At 44.5% G+C, this 17,674-nt stretch overlaps 1 protein-coding gene across 1 annotated transcript in view; it reads left to right on the forward strand.

Annotated features, from left to right (window-relative positions):
- Positions 1-779: 779 nt before the first annotated feature.
- Positions 780-17,674, forward strand: part of LOC124549434 — a 96,098-nt gene continuing 79,203 nt past the window's right edge. Inside the window, exon 1 of the mRNA XM_047125244.1 lies at positions 780-1,008. The gene's annotated coding sequence lies outside the window, so the exon portion shown is untranslated. The remainder of the gene's footprint in view (positions 1,009-17,674) is intronic.

A 17,674-nucleotide genomic window follows, 5' to 3' on the forward strand; every position in this document is an offset into this window, starting at 1 on the left:
CCACACTTCCCTGGGGTACACCAGATGATACCCTCACCTCCGATGAACACTCACCATCGAGGACAACGTACTGGGTTCTATTACTTAAGAAGTCTTCGAGCCTCTCACATATTTGGGAACCAATCCTATATGCTCGTACCTTAGTTAGGAATCTGCAGTGGGGCACCGAGTCAAACGCTTTCCGGAAGTCAAGGAATATAGCATCCGTCTGATACCGCCGGCCGGAATGCCCGTGCGGTTCTAGGCGCTACAGTCTGGAACCGAGCGACCGCTACGGTCGCAGGTTCGAATCCTGCCTCGGGCATGGATGTGTGTGATGTCCTTAGGTTAGTTAGGTTTAATTAGTTCTAAGTTCTAGGCGACTGATGACCTCAGAAGTTAAGTCACATAGTGCTCAGAGCCATTTGAACCATCGTCTGATACCCTTCACACATGGTTCGCAAGATATCATATGATGTTTTAGAATCCGGAATAAAACCTACCTGCTTTCAGAAAGAAAAGTGTTGCAATCGTTATTGAACGGCCCTCGCATCTTCTCCATCCTCGCGGCGATGGACAAGTATTATTACAATCATTAATAGAGACGTGAGCCACAAATGTCACAGGTGTACAGACGCTACGTCAGGGACATTCGTACGTTTGCGACCACAGCAGGAGCGGAAAACTCCCGCCGGCAGCGGGTATCGCCGTTTCGGCGCCCGACTGACGCATCGCAGTCCGGCTGCCAGGCTATTTATACAGCGCGGCGCAGTGGCACACCGCCGCACGGCACCGCCGCTGCCACTCTGGCGACCTCAGTACCTGGCATCGCGGCCGTGGCATTGTTCTCGCGGGGGACCCTGAGGGACGGAACCACAGGGGCGCCATTCTCAGGGCGCTTCCTCGGCAGCCGCCAGCGACGTCCACTGAGCAGACCCTACTCGGCGGGTACACTGCGCAGCTGGAGCACTTCCACTAAACAAACTCAGAGTGAGCAGTGACAGCACCAAGGACACTCATCGCTTCGAGGTAACCTACCAAACGTTCTTAAAAATAGGTGCCCAAGAAGCAAATTGGAGTAAGTTGTCAGTTCCTTACTCTATTTCATTCCATTCATCTTTCTCTATTGTTCTGGAGGTACCGTCACAGCCGGCCGGGGTGGCCGAGAGGTTCTAGGCGTTACAGTCTGGAACCGCGCGACCACTACGGTCGCAGGTTCGAATCCTGCCTCTGGCGTGGATGTGTGTGATGTCCTTAGGTTATTGATTGGCGACTCCATGGCGTGTTGTGTGCACCACGACCAAACAGTGGATAGAATTGGAAGGAAAATCAGCATTGGCCGTATTATGTTGTTTTATTGTCAGCAACATCGATTTTCGGTCACTTAGTGACCATCCTCAGTGCTGTGATATACAATTAAAATTGGTAGGCACCGGTATCAAGCTATAACCACAAGCTTAGAGCGATCACATGTGATTTATTTAATCGTTCTAAGCTTGTGGTTATAGCTTGATACCAGTGCCTACCAATTTTAATTGTATATTACGGCACTGAGGATGGTCACTAAGTGACCGAAAATCGATTTTGCTGACAATAAAACAACAAAATACGGCAAATGCTGATTTCCCTTACAATTCTGTCCTTAGGTTAGTTAGGTTTAAGTAGTTCTGAGTCTAGGGGACTTCAGATGTTAAGTCCCATAGTGCTCAGAGCCATTTGAACGATTTTTCGTGCTGTCATAGTCGTACGCCTACAGTAATGAACGACACAGTATGTCAGTTTGAAAATACAGTGGGTCATAAAAGTTTAGTCTCATGTACCGGAAAGCCCCTTTGAAATGAAATACAGTTGAGGAGCCCAAATAGGGTTCTCATTTTTTAATGTTTTATTGGCTACGGCCGCTGAGCCTTACACCTTTTCGTGCTCAAGTGAGTTTACTTCAGAGCCTTGTTTCGAGATAATCTTGGAAATTCCGCGATAAAAAATACGATCTACAGGTCCGTGACAGAGGGTGAGTCACGTAAGACGTAACACCCCTTTTATTTCGTGAACGGCTCCAGAGATCTAACCGAAGTTTCTGACAAATAGTAGTACGCTAAGGGTATTTAATACAGAATCTTAACACTTCTATCGATGAAGATAAATGAAGCAACTATCATTTTTTAAATAGAACGACATATTTTTTAACGGCGTGCGAAAGCACTTAAAAAGAAGAGTATGGTCATATAGTGCTTGTTAATTCAGAGATAGAAACACTTCCCAAAAGAATCCCAGAAATATTCTGAAATTCAGTAGGAATTAGAGCGAATTCGGCTGTTGCATTGTTAACACGCTCATGCCGAGCTATTTCACTGTATCAAGTCTTTCGATTGTGTTTTGTCTGTACTCCAGGACTAACAGGAACTGCGTTGACTGTCCTCAGATCGTATCTGCTTTAATAAATGGTTCAAATGGCTCTGAGCACTATGGGATTTAACAAAAAAAATATTCAAATGTGTGTGAAATCCTATGGGACTTAACTGCTAAGGTCATCAGTCCCTAAGCTTACACACTACTTAACCTAAATTATCCTAGGGACAAACACACACACCCATGCCCGAGGGAGGACTCGAACCTCCGCCGGGACAAGCCGCACAGTCCATGACTGCAGCGCCTAAGACCGCTCCGCTAATCCCGCGAGGCGTACACCTGATAGATGGTGTTTTTTAAAATTTCGCACCAGTCGCATAACAGTGATGCTGCTAGCGCCACTGTGAGAAACAAAATGGTCGTGAGTATTAGACACCTTTGAGATTGGAGTTATTGGGCTGATGTTAGTTAAGAATGCCTTTAAGACGACAAAGACACCATTCTTATCACCTCACTTAGTTAACGGGGTCGTGTACTAGGGCGGAACTTAACATCTGAGGTCATCAGTCCCATAGAACTTATAACTACTTAAACCTAACTAACCTAAGGACGTCACACACATCCATGCCCGAGGCAGGATTCGAACCTGCGACCGTAGTAGTCGCTCGGTTCCAGACTGAAGCGCCAAGAACCGCTCGGCCACCGCGGCCGGCTCTGCTTTAACATTTCTTGCATGTAGGCATATACAGCACTCCTGAGAAGTTCGACGTGCTACTTCAATATGGCGAATGTCAAACAAGTGCTGTCGGAATGGTAACTGATGAAACGACACTGGTTTCCATAAAAACCTGGAAACGTACGCACATTTTAAACACATTTCTGAAGCCGCATCTGATGCACCAGAACCCAGCATATGGCGCAATGCCGTATACAAAACTTATGGCTTACCCTGTACGTATGTCTTATAGAAAATGAGGTTTTTTTATGTTAGGTTGGCTCGGCTCTAAGCACTATGGGACTGAACATGTGAGGTCATCAGTCCCCTAGACTTAGAACTACTTACGCCTAACTAACCTAACGACATCACACACATCCATCCCCCAGGCAGGATTCGAACCTGCGACCGTAGCAGCAGCGTTGCTCCGGAATAAGGCGCCTAGAACCACAGCGTCCGGATTATGTTAGGTTGGTGAATAAGTTCATAGCTTTTTTGTTTTGCATGTTGGTATTCCGGTCGCTATGGGTTTGAGTTCAGTAGCCAGCCGTTGTGGCCGAGCGGTTCTAGGCGCTGCAGTCCGGAACCGCACTGCTGCTACGGTCGCAAGTTCGAATGCTGCCTCGGGCATGGATGTGTCGTGGTGTCACCGCCAGACACCACACTTGCTAGGTGGTAGCTTAAATCGGCCGCGGTCCATTTAGTACATGTCGGACCCGCGTGTCGCCACTGTGTGATCGCAGACCGAGCGCCACCACAAGGCAGGTCTCGAGATACGGGATAGCACTCGCCCCAGTTGTACGGACGACATTGCTAGCGACAATACGGACAAAGCCTTCCTCTCATTTGCCGAGAGACAGTTAGAATAGCCTTCTGCTAAGTCCATGGCTACGACCTAGCAAGGCGCCATTAGCCTTACCTAGTTGAGAGTTATCGTATAAATGTCTCAAGAAGAACGTTGTAAACCAACAAAGATTAAAAGTTAAGTATATTCCAAAGCTACGTATTTTCTTTATAGCAGTCATAACGTATCCTGTTGCAGACTTGACGCCAGTCGGCGTGTGTGTATGCGTGCCTTTCGGCTCCCTTCTCAGTGTGGCGTAGTTAGCTTGTTACGCCACAACAGATTGGCGACGAGGAAGGGATCAATCTGTTGTGGCGTAACAAGCTAACTACGCCACACTGAGAAGGGAGCCGAAAGGCACGCGTACACACACGCCGACTGGCGTCAAGTCTGCAACAGGATACGTTATGACTGCTATAAAGAAAATACGTAGCTTTGGAATATACTTAACTTTTAATCTTTGTTGGTTTACAACGTACTTCTTGAGACATTTATACGATAACTCTCAACTAGGTAAGGCTAATGGCGCCTTGCTAGGTCGTAGCCATGGACTTAGCAGAAGGCTATTCTAACTGTCTCTCGGCAAATGAGAGGAAGGCTTTGTCCGTATTGTCGCTAGCAATGTCGTCCGTACAACTGGGGCGAGTGCTATCCCGTATCTCGAGACCTGCCTTGTGGTGGCGCTCGGTCTGCGATCACACAGGGCGACACGCGGGTCCGACATGTACTAAATGGACCGCGGCCGATTTAAGCTACCACCTAGCAAGTGTGGTGTCTGGCGGTGACACCACAAAAGGAATGCGTTACTCTTCGGTTACACAATAAACCAGTCAAACTACACGCTATAAATTCAACTGAATACTTAGCAATTACAATTACGAACACCTTAAACTGGATAGAACACAATGAGAATGTTTTGAGGAAGGTGAACCAAAGACTGCGATTTATTGGCTGAACGCTTAGAAGATGCAATAGATCTGCTTGTCCGTCCTCTACTTACCAGACAGGATTAACCAAGTGCATCGAGACAGTTAAAAGAAGAGCAGAAATAAGGACACACAGGATTTGGGGTGGACATCATTAAAACAAGGGCGTTCCTCGTTGCTGCGGGATCTTGGCACGACATTTCAATCACCATCATTCTTCTTCGAATGCCATGGTAGCGCGGTTCCGGACTGAAGCGTCTAGAACCGCTCGGCCACTAAGGCCGGCGGAACAGCTGACTCTGGCCGTATTCCTTTCCAATCCAGTGATTTTCTCGGAATCTTCTTGCCAAAGATTTCAACGTCAATACTAACAGATGCTATATCACTGTAATTGACTTTCCTAGAGCTACTGAATAAAGCTGTGAAAAGTATACGAACCCATTATAAAATTAGTTGTTTCAATATCTCGGTTCACAGGCCTCTCAGAGTTCAGAACACTATGCGTACAAAACATTACGTACCCCTCGGCGTACTATAAATTGCGGAAAACCATGTACAGTGACCAAGAGAGTAACACGCGTGTTGAGTTCGTAGTGTATGTACGTCGATGCGCTGTACAGCGAAACAGACGCAGTACGTTAGATAACTACAGTTCTATTCCTTTTAAAACGCTTGTAAAAATGCTAAAGCAAATTGCAAGAGATCTCGGTTTACACTCTGCATAGAGGGATTCACATTTAGTAATAAAAACCTGTCTACATTGTGAAAATCAAATGTTATATGTGTTTGGATGCCTGACAGTGCCCATTATTTCTCAGGTAATTGTGAACCGATGCACGTCTAAATAACACGCAGTTGTCCCGTGATTTACGAGCATCATTCGCTTTAGTACACTGTTCGACAGTGACAGTAACTGTAGCATTCGAAGAAGCAACCTTTCTTGAAGTGAAATAGTCAATAATTGAACTTTTGTTTCCTGAGCCAATGTAGATGGAAGACTACCCACTGTACGCTTGCCCATCTTTATAGGAATGATGTGCAGTTTGTGAGCTGCAGGATTTGATTTGTTAGTAATGTTAGTGTCATGATTTGCCGTTAGGCGATTGTAGTGGTACGGCAACATAGGGTTGAAACACAGTAATCGGTGTGCATTACAATTGCAGGCAGTCAACATGGGTCTGGGACAATGTGGGCAGGGCTTTTTTCGTAAAACTGTTTCATCAAAACAGCAATAATGCTGCTTCTCTTCGCGAGTGTCGACGTATTACGAGACACGGAGAGGTCCTCCTTCCGGACCGGAGTTGAAGAACATGATTCTGAAGTTCGAATTAATTTGGTTATTTTTCCTAAGAGAGACCGACAGCCAATGGAGTCATAAATTGTTGAAGAAGTTTCTGTTGCCATGGCTGAGGACGCTGGATGCAATGTGTGATCGTCAAGCAGTGCACCACCTGTGTCACGACAGCTGAACATTCCATGGTCCACTGTTCGGAAAATACTTCAAACAACTCTGAAATTATGTCTCTAGTGCGGTACCTGGCTGTCATGGATGCAGGTGGCCATCATATTGAGAGCGTTTGAAACCCAGAACATTGTAAGGAATTAACTGTTACCCCCTCTCGCGTCGAATTTAAAATATATTTCTTTGAATGATTTAGTCATTATTTCTCACCTGCATGTCCTTACTAAATGTTCCTACTAAGTTTCATCAGCCTACGATAAGTAGTTTTTCATGGACGCCCCCTCAAGTAGCGAAGGTTCGATTATATCCACCCCGTGTGTGTAGGACGTATCGATCATTGTGGCGAAGAAACTTTGTGCTGTAGAGGTAAAAGAACCCTTCGTTACACATTCTATCGTGTCTTGTACAGTGTATATGTTGCTCCAAACGCAAGACAGAAGATGATACGTGGGTTCTGGTTATACCGAGAGATCTCTTGAAGTAGTGCATTTTTTGCGTTGATGCGGACTAGAATACAAAATAATTTTGACATAGTTGCATTATCTATCATGAGGCTCAAATAAAACATGGTACAAATATTGCTAGGATTTTGCTGACACTTGACAGTTTGGTATAGGAGTGGCAGACATTCCTCATCTTTTTCTGGAGACATTATCAGAGGCCTAAACTACTCAGGAATCTGTTACAGTCTGTTGCAGTCAAACAAGCTCAGTGATGCAGACTTCATAAACAACCTTTCAGTAACTTACAGGAATGTATCTTGAACACGTATTCATCATGCACTGTCAGTCATGGATATAATCCTTAGTGACTTGTCAGGCACGCCTTATCGTCAACATGTACTCTCCGCCAATATTGATGCCACCGTAGCAATTTCGTTATTGTCGTCCTGTGTCTATCCACAGATTGCTAACTCCTTCTGTCATATTTGCTACTGTTGTCGTTTTCAGTCCGAGGACTGGTTTGAACCATCTCTCCACGATGGTGTATCCAGTGCAAGCCTGTTCATCTCGACATAACTCCTGCGACCTGTATTAGAGCTGGATCTCTCTCGACAATTTTTACCTCTCGAGCGTCATTCCATTACTAAACTGAGATTCCATCATACCTTAAGCTATGTCCTATCAACGGATTCTTTCTTTTAGTCAGTATGTGCCATAAATTCGTTTTTTCCCCAGTTCGGTTCAGTACCTCCAATAACCAAATTCTGAAAGTAAAAGCGACAAAATACAAGGAGAGAAAGGTTATACATTACGTGTACAGGAACTAGACTGAAGTTTTAAGAGTCGAAGCGCCTGAAAGGGAAGACATTAAAGTTCAGAGAAAAGAAATGAACACTTCGGTGTTTGCAGATGACCGCGCAATTCTGTCAAGGGCGGCAAAGTACTTGAAAGTTGAGCTGAATGGAGATCTATCCATCTAATCTTCGGCATTATTCTGCAGTACCACATAGAAAAACCTTCTATTCTCTTTTTCTTCGTTTTCATCTTGTCTGTACTGTTTGTGGGCACGTTTCACTTTCGTACATGACTGCACTCCGGAAATGACTTCTGAACACTTATAGCACATACATATTCGATGTCATCAGATTTATCTTTTTCAGAATGTTTTCCTTTCTGTTGCCAGTCTGCATTTTATGTCATCTGTTGTTCGTTCATAATCGCCCAAACAAAGAAATTCGTCTTCTAATTTTAGTGTCTCATTTCCTAATTTAATTCCTTCAACATCACCTGATTTAATTTAACTGCATTCAAATATCCTTCTTCACTGGTATTCATCTTCTAACGCGTTTTAAAGACACTACCCGTTCCCTTCAATTGCTTTTCCAAACGCTTTACCGACTCTGCCAGTACTACAAGGACATCGGCGTGCACTGAAGTATTATTTCATTTTGAACTTTAATGTCTTTTCCAAATGTCTTCTAGGTGTCCTTTATTGTTCTCGGTGTGCAGATTTATTAAGATCCGGGATGAGCTACAACTCTGTCTGCACCACTGTTCCCCTTTTATGTCCTTCGACTCCTACAACTTGTCTAGTTCCAGTACAAGTTGCACACAGTGTTTCATTCCCTGTATTAATACCCTTATTACTTTCAGAATTTCAGATGGTATACTGCAGTCACATTCTAGAAATCTAGAAATACTACAGGCGTAGGTTTACCTTCTTCGGTCTGTTTTCTGGTATACATCATAAGACCAGTGTCGTCTCGCGTATGCCAACATTTCTATGGAAACAAAACGCATCACTCCAAGGTTGGTCTCTACCAGTTTTTCCATTTCTGTGTAAACAATTTGTGTCTGTGTTTTGGTCCAAATGTCTCTAAGCACCATGGGACTTAACATCTGAGGTCATCAGTCCCCTAAACTTGGAACTACTTAAACCTAACTAACCTAAGGACATCACACACATCCATGCCCGAGGCAGGATTCGAACCTGCGACCGTAGCAGCAGCGCGGTTTTTGACTGAAGCGCCTACAACAATTCGGCCACAACGACCGGCTCACAAGTAAGCCCTCCATACTGTAAATCACGGTTTTTCATGCGCTTCAAATGTGTTGTAGAGGCGCTTACCCTGAATACCTGACTATCCGGTTTTTTGGCGACGGGCCTTGGTTGTGAGAAAATCGATATTGAAGTTCATTACGCGCTTTGTATACGCGTAACATTATATACAGGGTGAGTCACCAAACATTACCGCTGGATATATTTCGTAAACCATATCAAATACTGACGAATCGATTCCACAGACCGAACGTGAGGAGAGGGGCTAGTGTAACACAAACCTACGTTTTTTTAAATGGAACCCCGTTAGCTTTGTTAGCACATCTGAACATATAAACAAATACGTAATCAGTGCCGTTTGTTGCATTGTAAAATGTTAATTACATCCGGAGATATTGTAAGCTAAAGTTGACGCTTAAGTACCACTCCTCCGCTGTGTGTACGTTTACCTCACCCCTCATCGTAATGTACATGTGCGTCAGTGAAAAAGACCAATAAAAAGGTGTTAGCATGTGGACGTAATGTGCTGTTCCAGTCTCTTCTGTACCTAAGGTCCATCACCGTTCCCTTTGGATCCCTACGTAATTCGGTGCTCTCCGATACACACGATCGAACAGCGGAGGAGTGGTACTCAAGCGTCAACTTTAGGTTACAATATCTCCGGATGTAATTAACATTTTACAATGCAACAAACGGCACTGATTACGTATTTGTTTATATGTTCAGATGTGCTAACAAAACTAACGGAGTTCTATTTAAAAAAACGTAGGTTTCTGTTAAAAAACATACTTCCGTGCATTTTGTATGGTTTGTATTAACCACTTACACTAGCCCCTCTCCTCACGTTCGGTCTGTGGAATCGGTTCGTCAGTATTTGATGTGGTTTACGAAATGTATCCAGCGGTAACGTTAGGTGACTCACCCTGTATATTCCGAGCAAGCCAGCGTAGCGCAGCGGTAAAGGTTCACGGCTACTACGCTGGATGTAGTGTTCTGCTCGTGTAGTTTTTTTTTTTTTTTTTCAAAATCGACCGAATTTTTCAATTTGATTTGAAAGAAAATCGACAAACAGTGTAATGTGTGCGACATTATAAAGATATATTCAGTTATTAATTTTCTCAAACATTCATTCCGTTTGTGGTTCGCAGTTGGAGTTCCAAATATTCGTACAACAGTCGCTTCTTGTATTACCTGAAATCGATCTCCACCCTTTATCGTCCCCTCTCCCGTGAATACTGACCGAGCGAGATGGCGCAGTGGTGAGACACTGGACTCGCATTCGGGAGGACGACGGTTCAATACCGCGTCCGGCCATCCTGATTTAGGTTTTCCCTGATTTCCCTAAATCACTCCAGGCAAATGCCGGGATGGTTCCTTTGAAAGGGCACGGCCGACGTCCTTCCTCTTCTTTGCCTGATCCAATGAGACCGATGACATCGCTGGCTGGTCTCCTTCCCCAAACAACCCAACCCCAAGCCAGAAGAAGATCCATAAGTAGAGGAGTTGAACGAATAATCAAAAGGCGAAATCACAAATGTCATTAAATATGCCGTAAATCCCATCCGCGATTTGAATCTCGCAACGAATACACCGCCTAGCGCGATCTCTGCCAATACCGTTGCAGTTGGTGATGACATATGTATCGCAATACGGGACCTCTTGGCCGAAAGACAGATCATTAATGATTATGAATTGATAGAGTTCAAAGAAGAAGATGAATTGGGGGAATATGATGCGAACCACAAACGGAATGAATGTTTTAAAGAATTAATAACTGAATATATCTCTATAATTTCGCACACCTTACACTGTTTGCTGATATTCTTTGAAATAAAACTGAAAAATTGGTCGATTTTATAAAAAGAAAATTACACGTGTAGGATTCCAGCGCTGTAGCCATGAACTTTTACCGCTGCGCTACGCTGACTTGCTCGAAATATATGTTACGTTACAGGTATACAAATCGTGCAATTATCTTCAAAATCAGTTTTTTCAAAATCCAAGTCCCGTCGATAAAAAGCCGGATAGCCAAGTACTCCGGGTAAGGACCTCTAAAACATATTAGAAGCGCAAAAAAATACGTGATTTACAATATGGAGGGTCCCCTTGTCAGTGTTTTGCAGCCACGACTTATCACATTGATAATTTGGCGATATTTACACCTGTCAGTACCTTATTCTTCACATTAGGAATGACTACATTCGTCTTGTAGTCTCAGGGTATTCCGTCTGTCTCAAATACGAGGAGCGTTCAATAGACAATACAACACATTTTCTTCTTGGCCACTTTCGCTTGACAAAAGGCGAAATTTTTTATGAGACGTCGTGAAATTTTCCCTCTTCAGCGTCTACAGTTTCATGACGTTCCAACAGGTGGCTGCGCTATACGTAGCCTTCAAAATGGCGTCTGTAACGGAGGGGTGTTCCAAGCATAGAGTAAATATCTCTGGAGTGAGCATTGCGTTCTGCGCATGTTGTCAACATTAAACCAGGATTGTCACATGTTTTCGGGACTTCGCTGTGCGAGTGTGCTTTCCGCAGAGTTTGAAGTTTATAATATCAAGAGTTTTTGTTGTGCTTTCACCGTTTGTTGATAGTGTAATAGCGATGGTGAATTACTGTTGTTGCTACGTATACAAAGAAAAATATGTGAAAGGAGGGATAGCAACTTTTCATGGGTACTATGTTTAAAAATTTCGAGACGCATTATAATTAAGGCTTGATTCTGTAGACCTATTTTTCTACGATTTTATGACTATATAATAGATATTACGGCTCTTACAAAAGCTTGCAAACAACCGCTTCCTCTTTTCAATTTTCTAGTGGAACAGGAAAGGGAATGGTTAGTTGTTTCAGCAAATACTATCCTCCATGCATTTATCAGTGACTTGTCTATTATGTATATAGATTTGAAAGACGTGAGACAGATAAATTCAGCAGATTGGGAGTCTGTAGTTGTCTTCGTATAATATGAGTGTCCAAATCTTTTTGTTTACTATAAAGTTACAGTAGGAGACCAAGTTAAGTGTGTCTAGGACTTGGAGAATGATTATTTGTGGTTTATATTTTAGTTTCCTGAAGGACGAACAACGAGTAAAGATGTGGCTCCAGAAAATAAGTAGGAGTAATTTTGTCCCCACAAAATATTCCAAAGTATGTTCAAAACACTTTGAAGAGGAATGTTAGGCAGAGAAAAATTTGGACGTGTGTGGCTGAAGGTAGATGCTATACCAACTATTTTTAATTTTCCACAGCACCTACCACCAATTTCTGCATTCAGCTTAAATACATTTTCTGCACAAATAAAATAAAAAACACAATACTGTAGCTAATCAAAGTGCACATTCATCTTCTTTGGTGTATTTTGCCTTCAATTTATTTTCTTCGCCATTTGATTAAGAAGCGTAAAATATTAGTAAACATGTCCCCAAACTCTTTCATTTGTGTCACTTTCCATTTCCCTTAATGGTGTTGTATGGGCTGACTGTTACATGACCAACTTTATTTGCTTTACGGTACATTTATTCTCCGATCGCCTTTTTTCCCCCTTGTTACTCAGTCTACTATTTATTTAATAAACTGGGAGCAAGTACGTAAAATGAGTTAAATAAACACTTCAAAGTGTCACCAGTAAGAAAAATTGTGCTTTAGGTCGCAAAAACGAGAAAATAAATACGCAGAAATAGCAGAAAAAGGACGATTTAGCAGGGATATAATCGCTAATGTGTGGCAAATTCGGTGTTTTTCGGACACTTGCAAAAGTACTAGCGTACTGTCGAGTCGTTTTGCAAGACTATCACTGCAAAAATGTACGTCAGGCTCTGTAATACTATAAAGTGCCGTATCATACCGAAAACTACCAAAAATCGAGTGCATCTGATCTGTGACACCTATCGCAAAGAAGCAGAATGCAATATCACTTGACCTTAAAAGTTACGTAGCTGGTTTATTCCCGGTATCAAATGGATACTGTTAAAATGTCTGCGCAACAGATATAAATATTCCATGACACGTACGAAAAGAATCCGTCTGTACTAGGGATGTAGTGACATTCGAAATATACAGGGCACTATACGGACAAACACACGACGTCCCGAGAACACGTGACCAGGCCGGCAATGTATGTTGACAACACAAAATCTGTTCTGCGCATGTGAATGCTCACTCCAGAGATATTTACTCTATGGTTCCAAGCAGAGAACTGTCAAAGAGTGTCATTTTGCGGAACACAAGAGCATTGCAGACACTCATAGGCGCTTGCAGAATATCTACGGAGACCTGCGAGAGAACAAAAGCACGGTAGAGCATTGCGCGAGGCGTCCGTCATCATTGCAACAAGGTAGCGCAATCCTGTCCAATGTCACGTGTACCGGCCAGCCGCTCAGAGTTGTGGCGCCTGCGAAGTTGGAACGTTTCGACACTCTCATTGGAACGTTTGGGCGCTCTCGTTCGATGTGATCGAAGGATCAGAAACACCTCACTGCACAATTGGACGTCTCCATTGGTAGTGCTAACACACTCGTCCACCAGTCGCGGTGCTCAAAGGTGTGTGCCCGCTGAGTTCTTCATCGCCAAGCAGAAGACAGTGAAGAGCAACGAACGAACATCTTCGCGGAATTGCTTGAGCTCTACGGGGCTAATAGCAATAATTTTTTCAGGAATATCATCACAGGTTCCGACGTCGACCAGTAGAGTAGAACCATGGAGACATACAGCCCTCCCAGTAAGGCGACGTAGGGCCGTCACATTGAACGGAGATTAAGTTGAAAAATAGAATTTTTGTAGCCAAGAGAGTGACGAATAATATGAATTGGAATCCTGAATAAAACCGACCCGATTCCAGAAAAAAGGAAATGTGTTGCGTTACTTATACCCCTGCTGGAATAGTTGTGTCATGGCTTGCTCGAACAAGGATATGAATATTTCCGAGGTAATATAGCGCTTGCAGAAATTACTAGCATGACCCGTGGTTAACCCTCACGGATTATGAAAGAGTATACTAACAGCCTCCGCGGGCAAGCGCGAGGGTAGCGGATAGGGGGGGACCTGGTGCAATGACTTTCGCCGACGCCCGACAGCGTGCAGGTGATTCAAGCCTGGCACCGCGCCGCCCGCGTGGGCGTCTGTTGGTGGTCGCGGTGCCGCCCCCGCGCGTGGCTGCCTGCCAGTGCCGACAGCTGGGCCCGTCTTTGTGACAGAGTCGCCTCTGCTGCTGCTGCCGCTGCTGCTTTAACTACCCTTTGTCAGGCGAAGGTCCGTTTCTGTTTAGTATTACTCAGCTGCGAGTTTTCAAGGAGTAATTGCTCCTACACTAAGGAGAGTAAACGACTAGTTGATTTTTCAATAAAGTTTTATAGTTTATGTTTGCATATGTGAAGTTGAAAAACGCCATTTTAGTTTTGCCCATCAAGTCACGCCTCAATTTACGGAGGCATCTATAGTTGCTTGAAATATTGACACGTCCTCAAACTATTGAGACTGAATCACAAGGAACCCCTTGAGGCCGTCGCTGTGGCCGAGCGGTTCTAGACGCTTCAGTCCGGAACCGAGCTGCTGCTACGGTCGCAGGTTCAAATCCTGCCTCGGGCATGGATGTGTGTGATGTCCTTAGGTTAGTTAGGTTTAAGTACACTACTATCCATTAAAATTGCTACACCAAGAAGAAATGCAGATGATTAACAGGTATTCATTGGACAAATATATTATACTAGAACTGACATGTGATTACATTTTCACGCAATTTGGGTGCATAGATCCTGAGAAATCAGTACCCAGAACGACCACCTCTGGCCGTAATAACGGCCTTGATACGCCTGGGCATTGGGTCAAACACAGCTTGGATGGCGTGTACAGGTACAGCTGCCCATGCAGCTTCAACACGATACCACAGTTCATCAAGAGTAGTGACTGGCGATTTGTGACGAGCCAGTTGCTCAGCCACCATTGACCAGACTTTTTCAGTTGGTGAGAGATCTCGAGAATGTGCTGGCCAGGGCAGCAGTCGAACATTTGGCTCTGAGCACTATGCGACTTAACTTCTGAGGTCATCAGTCGCCTAGAATTTAGAACTAATTAAACCTAACCAACCTAAGGACATCACAAACATCCATGCACGAGGCAGGATTCGAACCTGCGACCGTAGCTGTCGCTCGGTTCCAGACTATAGCGCCTAGAACCGCACGGCCACTCCGGCCGGCAGTCGAACATTTTCTGTATCCAGATAGGCCACTACAGGAACTGAACTGCAACATGCGGTCGTGCATTATCCTGCTGAAATGTAGGGTTTCGCAGGGATCGAATGAAGGTTAGAGCCACGGGTCGTAAGACATCTGAAATGTAACGTCCACTGTTCCAAGCGCCGTCAATGTGAACAAGAGGTGACCGAGACGTGTAACCAATGGCACCCCATACCATCACGCCGGGTTATACGCCAGTATGGCGATGACGAATACACCCTTTCAATATGCGTTCACCGCGGTGTCGCCAAACACGGATGCGACCATCATGTTGCTGTAAACAGAACATGGATTCATCCGAAAAGATGACGTTTTGCCATCCGTGCACCCAGGTTCGTCGTTGAGTACACCATCGCAGGCGCACCTGTCTATGATGCAGCGTCAAGGGTAACTGTAGCCATTCTCTCCGAGCTGATAGTCCATGCTGCTGCAAACGTCGTCGAACTGTTCGTGTAGATGGTTGTTGTCTTGCAAACGTCCCCATCTGTTGACTCAGGGATCGAGACGTGGGTGCACGATCCGTTACAGCCATGCGGATAAGATGCCTGTCATCTCGACTGCTAGTGACACGAGGCCGTTGGGATCCAGCACGGCGTTCCGTATTACCCTCCTGAACCCACCGATTCCATATTCTGCTAACAGTTGTTGGATCTCGATCAACGCGAGCAGCACTGTCGCGATACGATAAACCATAATCGCGATAGGCTACAAACGTGATGGTACGCATTTCTTCTCCTTACACAAGGCATCACAATAACGTTTCACCAAGCAACACCGGTCAACTGCTATTTGTGTATGAGAAATCGGTTGGAAACTTCCCTCATGTCAGCACGTTGTAGGTGTCGCCACCGGCGCCAACCGTGTGTGAATGTTCTGAGAAGCTAATCATTTGCGTATTACAGCATCTTCTTCCTGTCGGTTTAATTTCGCGTCTGTCCGCCCCGGTAGCTGAGTGGTCAACGTGACAGACTGTCAATTGTAAGGGCCCGGGTTCGATTCCCGGCTGAGTCGGAAATTTTCTCCGCTCAGCGACTGGGTGTTGTGTTGTCCTAACCATCGTCATTTCATCCCCATCGACACGCAGGTCGCCGAAGTGGCGTCAAATCAAAAGACCTGCACCAGGCGAAGGGTCTACCCGACGGGAGGCCATAGCCACACAACATTTCCATTTCGCGTCTGTACCACGTCATCTTCGTGGGGTAGCAATTTTAATGGCCAGTAGTGTAGGTCTAAGTCTAGGGGACTGATGATCTAAGAAGTTAAGTCCCATAGTGCTTAGAGCCATTTGAACCATATTTTGAACCCCTTGAGTGCGAGGTCGCAAGTTCAATCCCGAGTGTGGCTCGTTTGAAATTGTTGTGTTAACAGTTATGATAGGGAAGATATTAGCTGCTAATCTCACCATGTGCATCAGTAGGGCAATAGAAATTGAGTGTCCAGGAGGTGCAGAGATCATCCTTCAGTGGTATGTATGTATTACACTTCGACATTCAGGAAGTGTTCGAAAAAAGCCTTTACTTTGCGCCATGAACACCGAATGAAAAATGGCACGCCACAGTGGTCGAAAACGTTCGCACAATCAAGATCGAAGGTGAACTCCTTGGGAATTACAAAACGTGCATGACGTTCAGCCAGTTATCTACTTTTAAACAATGCATTTAGAATCATATTGGTGTAAATGGGTAATGCGATCTGATGGAATTTGATGACATGCAACCGAATGAGAAACAGTCTGCCGTAGAACTTATCGTGATACTGGCCATCCTTTCAAGCGTGGCTGCGCACAATGCGAGAATATGTTTTAAAGGCACGGGAAAAAGAAACATCCAGAGGTGGAATTTGTCCAATGGTTCCAGGCGGTAAGACTTCCAATGTCGCACACTTTTTAAGAGTTATAGTTTACTCTAAAGGAGTACGGTTTTTTACGCAGGTCAGGAATGAAGCAAAAGCAAAAGCAGATACTGGCCAAAAGCAGTGCTTATATCGTATTTGTAGTTCTCTTACGCCAATTTTCGCACTCTTGCTTCCTGTGACGTAAATATTCCCTACTGCCCTTGCAAGATCACGCTTACGAAAAGAATCGTACGAGGCAAAGCACCTCCAACTTCTCGCAGTACAATACATAGCTTTGCAGCCAATTTTCTATCCACATTAACAGTCGGCATAATTGTATACGAATGCGATAAGGCACTGAATCACACTCATGTTCAGAAAAAAAAAACATCTCGAACGAATAGAGATATGAAGTTCATATTCACAAGACATGTACACTAGTATGATCTGCAGAAATGATAAGCATATGAACCATGTCGGCCAGCGGGCTCAGTGTCAACATTGACTCCGCGGTGCAACAGGACGCAGCCGGCAAAATGTACCTGCTGCTCTCGTTGTCGCTATAAACCGAAGATAATGGATCACTGTGGCTTGAGTAGACCAGCAAGATGCCTCGCAGACGTATGCACGAATCATACCGTCAAATAAGTGAATTTGAAAGAGGGCTCATTATTGATATGAGAGAATGTGACGCATCCATCTCAGAAATTGCTGCTCGTGTGGGACAAAGTATTTCAGCAGTGCAACAGGTGTGTGGCGAATGGTTCACGGAAGGCCGTAGAACATGACGAGATGAGTCAGATCGCACAATCATGAACATGAGTGTAGT

Source organism: Schistocerca americana, chromosome 1 (assembly GCF_021461395.2).
Source record: "Schistocerca americana isolate TAMUIC-IGC-003095 chromosome 1, iqSchAmer2.1, whole genome shotgun sequence".
Taxonomy (NCBI): domain Eukaryota; kingdom Metazoa; phylum Arthropoda; class Insecta; order Orthoptera; family Acrididae; genus Schistocerca; species Schistocerca americana.